The sequence below is a fragment of the Puntigrus tetrazona genome, chromosome 24 (genome assembly GCF_018831695.1).
Source record: "Puntigrus tetrazona isolate hp1 chromosome 24, ASM1883169v1, whole genome shotgun sequence".
Classification (NCBI taxonomy): domain Eukaryota; kingdom Metazoa; phylum Chordata; class Actinopteri; order Cypriniformes; family Cyprinidae; genus Puntigrus; species Puntigrus tetrazona.
The window spans coordinates 11,970,529-11,982,260 of record NC_056722.1 but is presented as its reverse complement, the minus strand read 5'-3'; positions in this window follow the sequence as shown (position 1 = coordinate 11,982,260).

The following is an 11,732-nucleotide window of genomic DNA, read 5'->3' as shown; positions in this document are numbered from 1 at the left end:
AGTGTGACTTAAGCTAGGAAAACGACTCAAATTACTTGCAATACCGTTAAACATATTGAATTGAGAATACGGCATTTACATACACAGACTAAATGGTGTCTGTGTGTACTTGTCTGTGCTACCCCACAATGATAGTAAATCCTGAAATGTTTAACAATTGTGGGAACTGGCCTGCAGAAAACAAAATTATTAAAAATAATAATATATGTTTATCTGAAAGCATAACAATGCGAACAGGTTTTTGTAAGGGGTAGGTTTAGGGTAAGGGGATATAAATTATTGTTTGGTCAGTATAAAATTAATAGACATCTATGAAAAGTCCTCACAATTCACAGAAGCCAATGTGTGTGTGTGTGTGTGTGTGTTTGTAAGAGTTTTTGTGAAGTGTGAGTGTTTAGGGAACAGCAGAGGCTATGACAGGGTCAGCATAGCAGAAAGAATGACTCACTGACTCCTGCTCTAACTTTGCCTCTCTCTGACCTTTAACAGGGTCCTCATACACATATACACACGTACACATAATCACAGAGCAGGGGAGAGCTACAGTGCTCATTCACCATTTAAACGTAAGGTAGAAATGAGCATGAACATGAAACACACAAGCAGATCTCTGGCACAAAGCCACTGCACACACATAAACCCACAAAAAAAAAAACAAAAGAAGGGCAAGGTGAGATGCACACGAAGAGGGAGAGCAAGAGAAAGATGGAGAGAAAGCTGCAAATAAGAACCAGCTAACAGGGTTAATGCCTGATGAATGAAGTCATGGAAAAAGTTGGCTGTGTTGCTGAGCTGTGTTGTAGTGGTCTGATCTGTGCTGTAGTTCGCAATGACACGATAGCCAGAGTGCTGGACTGTCAGCTGAGCTACACTGCACTGCCCAGGTGTAAGTCATTTCTGATCAGACCACATTTTTCTCAAATTTTTACACACAATTGCAACCAAATCCATGTCTGATTGTAGCATACTTAAATAACCGACACTCAATGCACAAAATATGCATAAATTAATGTTGCGGTGTGTGTTACTATATGTGCACTGGAACATTTACAGCTCTCTGAAATAAATATCTACACAGAATTTTTGAAAATGGGTCAAATCTACACCAATGTAAGAGCTATTCCTAACAGATTGGATAATATTTGTAATATTATAACTGTGTACTTATTATATATGCCTATCCTTTAAAAAAGATGAAACTATATTACCCGGACCATTTGTGCATTTGTGTAGTAACAATGTGTCTGTTCTTGGCCACAAACAAACTTGAGCTCCCTTTGAAGTTTTATTTACCTTGACCTCAGATCCGTGTTCTGTCACTGTGAGAGCTGTTGAGACCAGCTTGTGCTCAAATATGCAAATAGAAGTTGATTAACCAGATCTGCAAGAATTCAATAGCAGCTTGAACATAATGTGCTTGTGAGACAGACAGAGACAAAGAGAGAGAAAAGATATCATGATAATTCTGTGAAAGTGTCATACAAAGTATCTGACAGTTTGGTGTTAAAAAAACAGCTCACATGTCTGTCAAGCAGAACATTATTTAGCTGTAAAGGACAAGAAACTGAAAAACATGCAATCTATTTCAGTATTATTATTGCTTAAAATGAATACTCACGGTGTGCCAATAACAATTCCACAGGACTGTAAAAGGTGGTGTCAGATATATATTAATATACTGAATTACAAGTATACTCTAAAATAATATTGTATTTTAATCACTGGTTCTCAAAAAGTAATAAACACTAAATGTAAAAAAAATATGTGCATGTTTTTTGTGTGTGTAAAAAAAATCATCAAGCCCACCATTACATCCTCTCACAATGAGAAATCTGTCAGGAAGGTGTTTAATGTGAAGCATCTAAACAGCAGGAATAACATGCCTGTAAAGCACGAACATTTGTATTTTTGCTGTATGCCCTGCTGTCTACGGCTGTGTATTTTAGAGTAGATCTAAAGATATGAAATGACAAGACAAAGAGAGGGGGAATCGCCCCTGGGGCACTTGTGCTTAAAGTCATGTCGTTTCCCTTCATGGCAGGCAGCACTAAATAAGTAACTTATAAGCATTTATTGATGCACGAGTGTGGCATCTGTTCCTGGGCTGAATCTCTGGCTGCATTAAACCCAAACCTTACACTTCAATCAAGTGTCCCCTTTTTCTTGCTTGTCATAGATGCAACACAAATCCTCGAAACACCACAATTAGTCTTTCTAAGTTATAATCATTATTATCCATAACAAATAGTAAAAGAAAACAGCAAACAGTAAAAAGTATATTTTTTTAATAGCGAAATACAGCAAACCAGATGAGAACCGCAAACATCTGATGATAAACGTATGCCTTTTTGAAATAACTGTGGGAGAGACACATGGACATTGTATGTTTGATTCATATCTGGAAAATGTAAGCAATTAAACTATTAATTGTGTTGTGTAGAACGGTGAAGGACTTTATATCTAGCCCTTGGGTAGTCTTTGTGTTGAGTCTTGTTTCATACTACCAAGGTTTTTTTTTTATTGAGCGCTTGACATGATAGATCAACCATAAAGTGTTCACAATGGCCTGGACCGCATCACGCAGTAAATGTCATTTGCCATTAACAATGCGCCAGTGAGGTACATAAACCATTAATATACCCTTTACGACTCATGCTAACTGGACACATTTCCCGTCTTGCCCGTCTTTAATGTTATGCAATTGCTCTACCTGAAATTGATTTAAACCATGAAGTTACTAGAAATGTTGACCTAATTTGGAATCAAAGAACTGGGAAAATACTCATAGTGTCATCTGTCTCGTCTAGGTAAATAAACTCCAAAAATTATAGTCTTTAACATGTAAGCAAATAAGCTGATTTTTAGATAGGGACCCTCTGGGTGGTGGACGAAATGTATGATATTGACAGATGAGTCACTCATTTAAGACCCTGTTGTGGAAAACAATAACTGACAGGCGATCCGTCAACCCCAGGAGTGAGACACCCAGCAAGATCCATGGAGCCGGTCTGGGTCTGCATTGCTGCCTAGCTATAGATCATCAGGGGGAGTCCATTGGGCAAAGATGTGACTAAAGCCACACAATGGACCACAGTCTGCAGGACGCAGCTAAGCAGCTGGGCGTCACCATTCTGAATAGGGGCCTGAGAGTCCCCTTTAGACAAGCCTTTATGCATTGTCTGTCCTTTGCTCTAATGTAAGATGGTCAGGGCCAGTAGGGTTCCTATCATTTGTGACTTATGTGGCCAGTTGACAGTAATAGATGAACAGATGAGAAAAAGAGAGGCAAACATGAGAGATGCTTACACAGAAATTAGAGAAGCACACACGGCAGATTACAAGCCTAAAGCAGTTTGTCTGTGTTTATTTGCAAGGGAGGGAGAAGTAAACAGGATATGTGCTGTATGAATGGAATAAAGTGTTTGGAAAGCTCATTCAGTCAGATATTACCAGCCAGCTTTGGTTATTGCATGAGCTGGCTCTTAATTTGCAGCAGGTCCATTGGCATGTCCTCAGTCATGAGGTTTCAGGCATATTAAAGGCTCAAATGAGGCTGCTGTCTCAGATCTCAGGTTAGATGTAGTGGGGAGACTAGGTCAACTAGGACTAGACTCCTTTTCTAGAGAACACTCAAGACTGAAGAAATTAAATTCTTTAGCTATGCCAGAACATAATTTGTTCCTGTGTTTCTGTCAAGCATGTCCAGGCACACATTTGTCACTGAAATCTAACGAACACCTGCTGCTATTGGTACCACCTCTGGACCATCATTATTTCCATCAAAACTCCACCCATATACACTTTGTACTTAGAGAGGAGTTGTCTGCATTATCTTGACTCTGCCTTCACCACAGCCTTGAACTTTTCCAGCTCTGCCCTTGGTAGAGGAACATTTAATCATATTAATTGAATTCCCTCAGCTTCTAGCTGGCACAACATGACGAAGAGATAGCTGAGTCTGGTGTTGGAGAGTTCACCCTGAGTTCAGCACGTCTTTAAAAAAGATCTTATGTTCACATTATGATGGCACATTAACCTTTTCTTTAGAAGCACATAACAGAGAGATGGATTTAATTCAGACCTATATAGAGAATAATGTGCTATGATGGATCTCTGATACTTTGGGTACAAATAGATCAGTGCGGATTCTTAGCTCTCGCTGTCTTACCACTTGACCAGAGTAACTCAGCAGATTAGCTCTTCATTCATCATGGCCTTGTCACTCCCTGACCCCAGTACAATTACAAGTCAGATGTCATGTGTGGATTTTAAAGTAATGGTTTCCGTACAAATTTCCAGGCAAAAAACGGAATTTTGAGGTCAAATGTTTTGATGAAACTTCAAATCTTCCGTTTAGAGGTTAATGATAGATTAATTAAAATGGGATTAACTCCAGTCCTTCTAACTTCTAACTCCAGTCCTAAATCCAAACCTAGTCCTACCTGTTCTTATTACTGAAATCTGATTGGTTGAAAGGAATGTTGTACCAGGACCAACAAAGATGTTGATCCTGAAACAAGTTGTGCTTTGTCAATTAGGGTCAAAACAGCTTTACAACTGGATTCAATGCTTCCCTAGCTGGGGTAAGAATGTAAATGCATGCTGGGATTAGGATAGCTGGTCCTCTGTGATGTAATGTGAACTGCTCATTGTAAGTACTTCTCTTACTTAATGTTTCTTCATCTTGTGTTTCCTTTACCTATACGATAGTGCGAAGGACTACTAAAATGCTCCCAAGGTGGAGTCTCCTAAATCTAGCTGGGTTTCGACAGTACTGAGAGCACTCAATCTGGTCAATATCTACTTAAATACCACACACTGTGCTAAATGAGACCACCTGATGGTGCTGCCTCCTGATAGTCCTCTTGTGTGGACAGAAGGTGACATATGCATTGCGTTAACCTCTGTTACAGGCCCTACTCTAACCCTTCCCATCAGCCAGGGTCTTCTTCTGTCAGGCTAATTCTGACATGCCACATTGAGGACACAATGAATTAGTAGTGGTGACTAATTCACTGGAATTAGACTCTTGAGGGACCTGGGTAGACCTTACAGCCTAAAAGGCTCCTTCTTATGGCCCTACACCACGGGAGGTCATAAATGGAAACTTCTGCCAACACAATACTATTGCTGTGCTGAGACAAAGCGGTACTTGTGGCTCTTTACGAGGGGAACCAGGGCATCCACATGTTTCTTTCCCACACTTTTCATTGCAGCACTTGCAATGGATTACAACAACGATGGTCAAAACAAAGAAATTGCACAGTCATTGATGGTGGTCCCAAAGATATCAAGAGTTAATTGCTACTCATAGACAAATATGTTTATGATCGGAACTATAAATAGAAATGAATCATTTTTAGATAATATAGATAAGATATAAATCTTATCTTTCTAATTAATGCATATGACTCTAGGGTGAATCTGAAATATTTACCATTTCTCATTGCATTGTTTATATTCCAATATGTGATAAATGTGTTTTTCCATTCAGATTATATTAATCTTAATTGCACAATAGGCTAATATATCACTTTATTACAGTTTAAAGGATGGCCAGTTCCATCATGTGTTGGCAATTATAACAAAAGTTGACTAACCGGTAAGAAGGAAATATTACTGTGTGTATACACAAACACATGCTTTGTCAGTGAAAAAAAATAAAAAATCAGTTGTATTTTAGTAGCCAAAACACGAAAAAATCCCTTTAAAATAAGTGATGGACAGCAGCAATACGATGGTTTGAGCCTAAAATGTGGTTTTGGATAAAATATAAATTCTGCAGTTGTGCAGAACAAAACAGATTTTATCTTAGGCCTCAAGAGAAAAAAGAAGAAGAAAGAAATATATAAATAGGCAAAAAATAAGAGAAAAAAAATCTAGTTAGTGATTAATTAGGAAAAATGGTCAATTATAAGTTTGTACTAATGTCAGCAAGCATGGTATCACAAGTACATGCATTGTGCAAATATTAATGTCTGCACAGTGCTATCCTTTGCACAGTGCAACTGGTGCAGTCAGAAATGGACCAAAGGATTTAGTCTAATATATTAATCAATCAATCAATCAATCAATCAATCAATCAATCAATCAATCAATCAATCAATCATTTTTATTTATATAGCACTTTTAACAACACAGGTTGCATCAAAGCACTGTATAAAGTAGAAGAATACAATGACAGGGATGTATAATGATGAGAGTGAACAACTTGTTATTAAATGTAATCAATTCAACGATAATCACTTTAATAGAAAAGTCTTAACTTTAAAGACAGGTAAGAACATATAAGCTATATTAAATGTCACACATTTCTGAAGAGTTTCTATAATAGGTGTAGTGTTTGTACTTTCTAGACTTGAATGTAAAATATGCAGGGTGTAGTTTATCAGTTCAAGACACAAAGCTTGCAATTAGTTCCAGGAGTTTGTCCAATGTGAATAACAAGGATCATTCTTTACTCCACTGTTGCTATTGGGTCATTCTCAGGAAATTCAGCTCTATGTTGCCTATGACTTGCTACTAATATGATAAACAGGACACTATATTGTAGTCTGCTTAGTGTGCAATGTAGAAGGATTGTGAAAATCTAAAAAAACCCCAGTATGAATATAAAAAAATAAAATAAAAAATAAACATTTATTGTTCCCTTTGCTATTTACGTTCTGTTAGCTACAATTAACTTCATAACTACACATAAAGTAACCTTCATTAGAATATTAGTGTAGAACGTTTTTGTAATGTTACTATTAGGTTAGCCAAAAGAATCAAATTACAAGCACAGTTGTATTTTTAGTTAGGATATATATATATATATATATATATATATATATATATATATATATATATATATATATATAAAACCTGTTCTATGTAATTGCAAAACTGAAAAAAATATATAGGAGATTTGGACCTATAGCACAAGCAGACGTACAGATCATACAGTAATTTTGGGTATTTGCGTGAATGTTACGGTAAACTTGTTCTTTAAAGGGCCCCATCACGAATGTCCCCAGCACATACACGCTTTTCTCATTGTTTTCCTTTATCATGCATGTTTTAATGCGGGTGATGGTCATTGATCACTCAGCCACTGGAGGAGCTGCTGATAATTAAAAGTTCTCAACCCCTTGGAGCCCTCAGGGGCCTCAAGGGCCGGCTGGTCGGCAAGGAGCTGAGCCCACGCAAGCAGTTATAAGTCACGGATGTCATGCGCGGCCACTGATCGATCAGATGCTTAACACTCATTACTGATTGGTCAATTCTGACTGAGTCTATAGTCACCAAATTACATTTGGCCCACGAACATGAATGGCACACTCTCTGATAAGGCTTCTCATCTCATTCAGTGCACAAGACACAAGAAAAGCAAAAGATTGAATATGTTAATTTTTTACCTTACTGTAATCTTGTGTATTTGCTGTATAATGGTTTATAATAGATTCTGCTGTGACATCAGATAACATACCTACATAAGCAGTTTAAAGAAATGTAAACATTTATAATTAATATGATGCTTTTAACTTATGTAAATTTTTAAGTTAAGTATTTTGCACAAAAATTCTGTTGAACACAACTAGTTTATAAACACTTTTGCAATTGTACAGTTCTTACTAAGCAATTAAAATGAATTAAAACACAAGCACAGTTCATGTTTCTAAAAGAAATGGACTTTAAGTACAATGCTCCTTTAACCAAAGTGGTTTTATCACAAAAAGAATGGCATCTATGCTCGTAAGCATCATGCTGTAAAAAAAAATTCTTCCAGCATGACGTGACAGATTTTACAGCAGAAAGCAGATGCTCTGGGGACAGGTATGAACCAAAGTGCTGGAGCATAGCAATCTACATTTAAATTATACACACTGAGTACTTAATGTGTGTGTGTATGTTTGTGGATATGGGATGTAGAGGGGTCTTGTCAATGTGAACAGCATACCGCTCTTTCCCCCCTCAGGCGAAGGCTTCACTGTTTTCAGCAAACAGGTTTTTCTTTCTCTAGTTGTAAAACTCCATCCAAAAATCTGGCAAGCCTGAAAATGTTTGAAAGCACTGTACTGTTTCGAAACTTTTTACAACATTTCTTTATTTAATTATTTGATTTTACATTAGGAATAAAGAATTATATAGCATCAAAGTATTCATGGATTTAACATGCATGGACCTTGACTTTTAACTCTGAGGAAAACAATGGCACCACTAACTCTTGAACTTTGACCTAACTCTGGAGACACCTGATGTGGAGAGGCCCATAAATACCTTGCTACATAATCATGCTGAAATCATTGCTGAATCTGCATTGACAAATTTTATGGCTTGCGAAGCATCAGGAGCTATAAAAGCCCTCGGGTAGAGATTAATGAAAAGCATTCTACTGGAGACAAACACTACAGCTCCAAACAGTAAGACAAAAAGGGGCCATGAAAGCAGGCTGTCAGAGAAAAGAGGAGATTTGCATCAGTCCTTTCTTCTCTTCGCTGGCTCTATCTTTCAGTACCGGTGAAAGCAAAGATGCTTTGAAACGATTAAGTTTAAATAAACAGTGTGAGGCCTGAGGGTGTGAGCGTGCAGGCCAGAGAATCTGATGCTATCAGACAGGTAAAGCCAATAAGCACAACAGCCAGAACTGACCCAACCCTTCGCACAATCATCATCATCTACATATTTATCTGCAGTTTGCTATTCATCCAGACTACAATGCATCCATTTCTCTTTCCTTATGTGAAAAGTACTGTGGTACTACCATGGTGCTGGGATACTATCAGCTGAAATTTATTGGCAATTTGATGTAGGGGCCATTTTAGAAAACTCCCTCACTCCCTTTACTACTGACAAAATGTATGCAATCATGAACTTACTCACATTATTTTATAGATTTGGCACTGTTCGGAATGTGGTGACAAATTATATTTAAAATAAATGGTTTGTTATTATTTATAAGACGTTTACATTTTTCATTAAAACATCTAAACATTTTTTATGTTTATTTATTTATTTTATGTAGAACAATATCGCATGGTTACAAGCGTGACATTGTGTTTATACAACAGTTTGGCAGCACAAATGTGTAAATTAATAAGAAACAATAATGGAGTCTTATTAAAAAAACATTTTGTGCACAGAAATTCCTTCCTCCACACATTAAAATCTCAAGTTGACGGTTTAAGTCATGTGGTTTAAATGAGCCCAAACCCCTATTACTATTTTAGAAAAATGTCATAATAGTTATATAGAATAATGAGTTGTTTCATTGAAAGCTTATTGTGTTAAGCGGAGTATAGTATTGTGAGATAAAGCATTCTATGACAGTAGCCTTACTAGTAGGTTTAGTCCTCCACCATTATACTATTAAAACTACTGCAAGTTGAATGATCTTTCTAGGTTTTAACTCAATACAAAAAGATGCCCACACTTTAAATTAGGTGGCCTTAACTACTATGTACTTACATAAAATAATAAGTACAATGTACAATGTACTGATTATGTTCATAATGTATTGCAAAACACTTATGCTATTGCTATTGAGGCCGGATACGAGCCACCTAATATAAAGTAGGAGCAAAAAGATCATTGCAAGAGTAAATCATATTTGACCATTTAAAGATTCTCTCAGGTTACACTTTTCACAGAGACAGTAGGCCAGGCTCTTAACTTTTGACCAGACAGTATCCTGACGTCATGAACCGCACTTCTTTCTGCAGCCAATAAATGAGCTGCAGTTTGCTAGACATGTATGGAATATGATATTAAGGTGGTTTGAGTGTGTATATGAGATGAGGTGAGGTCATGCATGGATGGTGATCTGTTTAAGTCATTGTCCAGGTAATCGGATAACATCTATATGTGTCCAACATCACACAAACAGGGAAAGATTCAATAGTTCAGTAATACTATTGCTCATATTTGGTCTACACCTGCTTTACTCTTACTCTTAACACTATACTTTTAAATAAAGAATAAGCTAAGATCAGCCTGTTTTAGAACATTACTGGAATGCATACTATAAAGATTTATATCAGAAGATTTTTTTATCTGCCTCAAAAGATGATAATTTTATTTATTTAATGTAATTAATGATTTTTATATGTCATGTTTTAAAAAAATCCAAAATTCAAATGGCATTTTTCTCAAAGCAAAATTAAATTGATTGGTTTTGGTGGAAAAAATGACCTGGGCATGTTCTTACCAGGTCTTCTAAAATTAATACCTTTGAAGTGTGGCCCTCTTGAAGAGTTATTGTGGAATGAACAGGTGGGAGGGAGTTTCAATGAGGGTAACATTAAAGACTAAAATGGGATAAGTGGAATATTATATTGTCTTAAACATAAAAGCCACGGAGTGACAATGACCTCTTTGGAAAACTGCAGCGTTGCTACTAACACTCAAAAAAACACAATCAAATATGTCTAGATGTAGTTTAGAGTGCTGTGTATTAGTATAGTGGTCAAAGTTCTGTGTTAACATCACACAAGGCAAACATGAGTGAGAGACATTTAAAAAGTCCTAAACACTCTAGTGCCCTTGAGCGAGGCTCCTGCTGTAGAAAGGTTAACTGGAATTAAAGTACTGTGCTAAGAACTATAAAAACATGATTGATGACAACTAACCAAGTGATATAGTGGCTTAAAATGCTGCTTTTTCATAAATTGCTTGACAAAGCAACTATTTATTAGTAGTACGTAATAAAATAAACTATTTTAGTGGTTCATAGGTACAAGTTCAAAGGTCAAGAGAGTTGTTCAAATTTATTTCTAAACATTTGAGCAGTCAGAAATTCAACTTCTGAATGTAGTTTTCTTAATTTCTGCAGAAAAGACACTGCAAACAAAGTAAAAAGTCTGTATTGTGTTGTAATGTTGTGCTTATGCTCACCCACCCACTGATGGCTGTATATACAAAACATTGTTTCTTTTCATTGTCAAGAGCCATGAAGACTTGTCAAAACTACATGACAAAACTCTTGTGATGATTTTGTCAACCTGGACGTCTCTCGTAACACCCTTCCTTGAGTTTCCTGCCTTCCTGGCAAAATTTATAAACATGAATCATTGCAAAGAATGATTACCAGAAAACAAAATACTTCCTATGGCTCACACTCTCGCACATCTCTCTCTCTCTCTGTCTGTGTCTGTCTCTAGGGTCTGATTCTGTAAGTGATCTGATGCGGGAAACCCCTGCTATCTGATCTTCACTGTTTCACCCGTCCTTATGGGTAACTAAAACTCACTGTTGACTCAAAAATAATGATACTAATGACACTCAATACTCACCTCTCTCTGTTCTCAGCTCATATTTATTCCACAAACACACTAAAACACAATACAGTTATTGCATCATTAGTTTTTCGTGTTTTTAAAGAAAGTGTTTTAAAGATCTAATGTGTGTATGTGTATCTATCTATCTATCTATCTATCTATCTATCTATCTATCTATCTATCTATCTATCTATCTATCTATCTATCTATCTATCTATCTAACACCCCTCCCTTCCCCGTTTTTTTATTTATATATTTATGACAAACTACATTTTTAGTGCATATCATGACCCCCGCTTTTCTATGACACTAGAGAAAGCTAACTGTAAAAATAAATATTTTAAAATGATAATATTTCAAATTATAACCTTTAAATATTCATTCACTGACAGTAGATTGGGTCTTGGGTCCACGCACTGTTGACTTTTCTAATACATGAAACATTTTACGAAGTGTACCTTTCTCTCTTGAGATGGA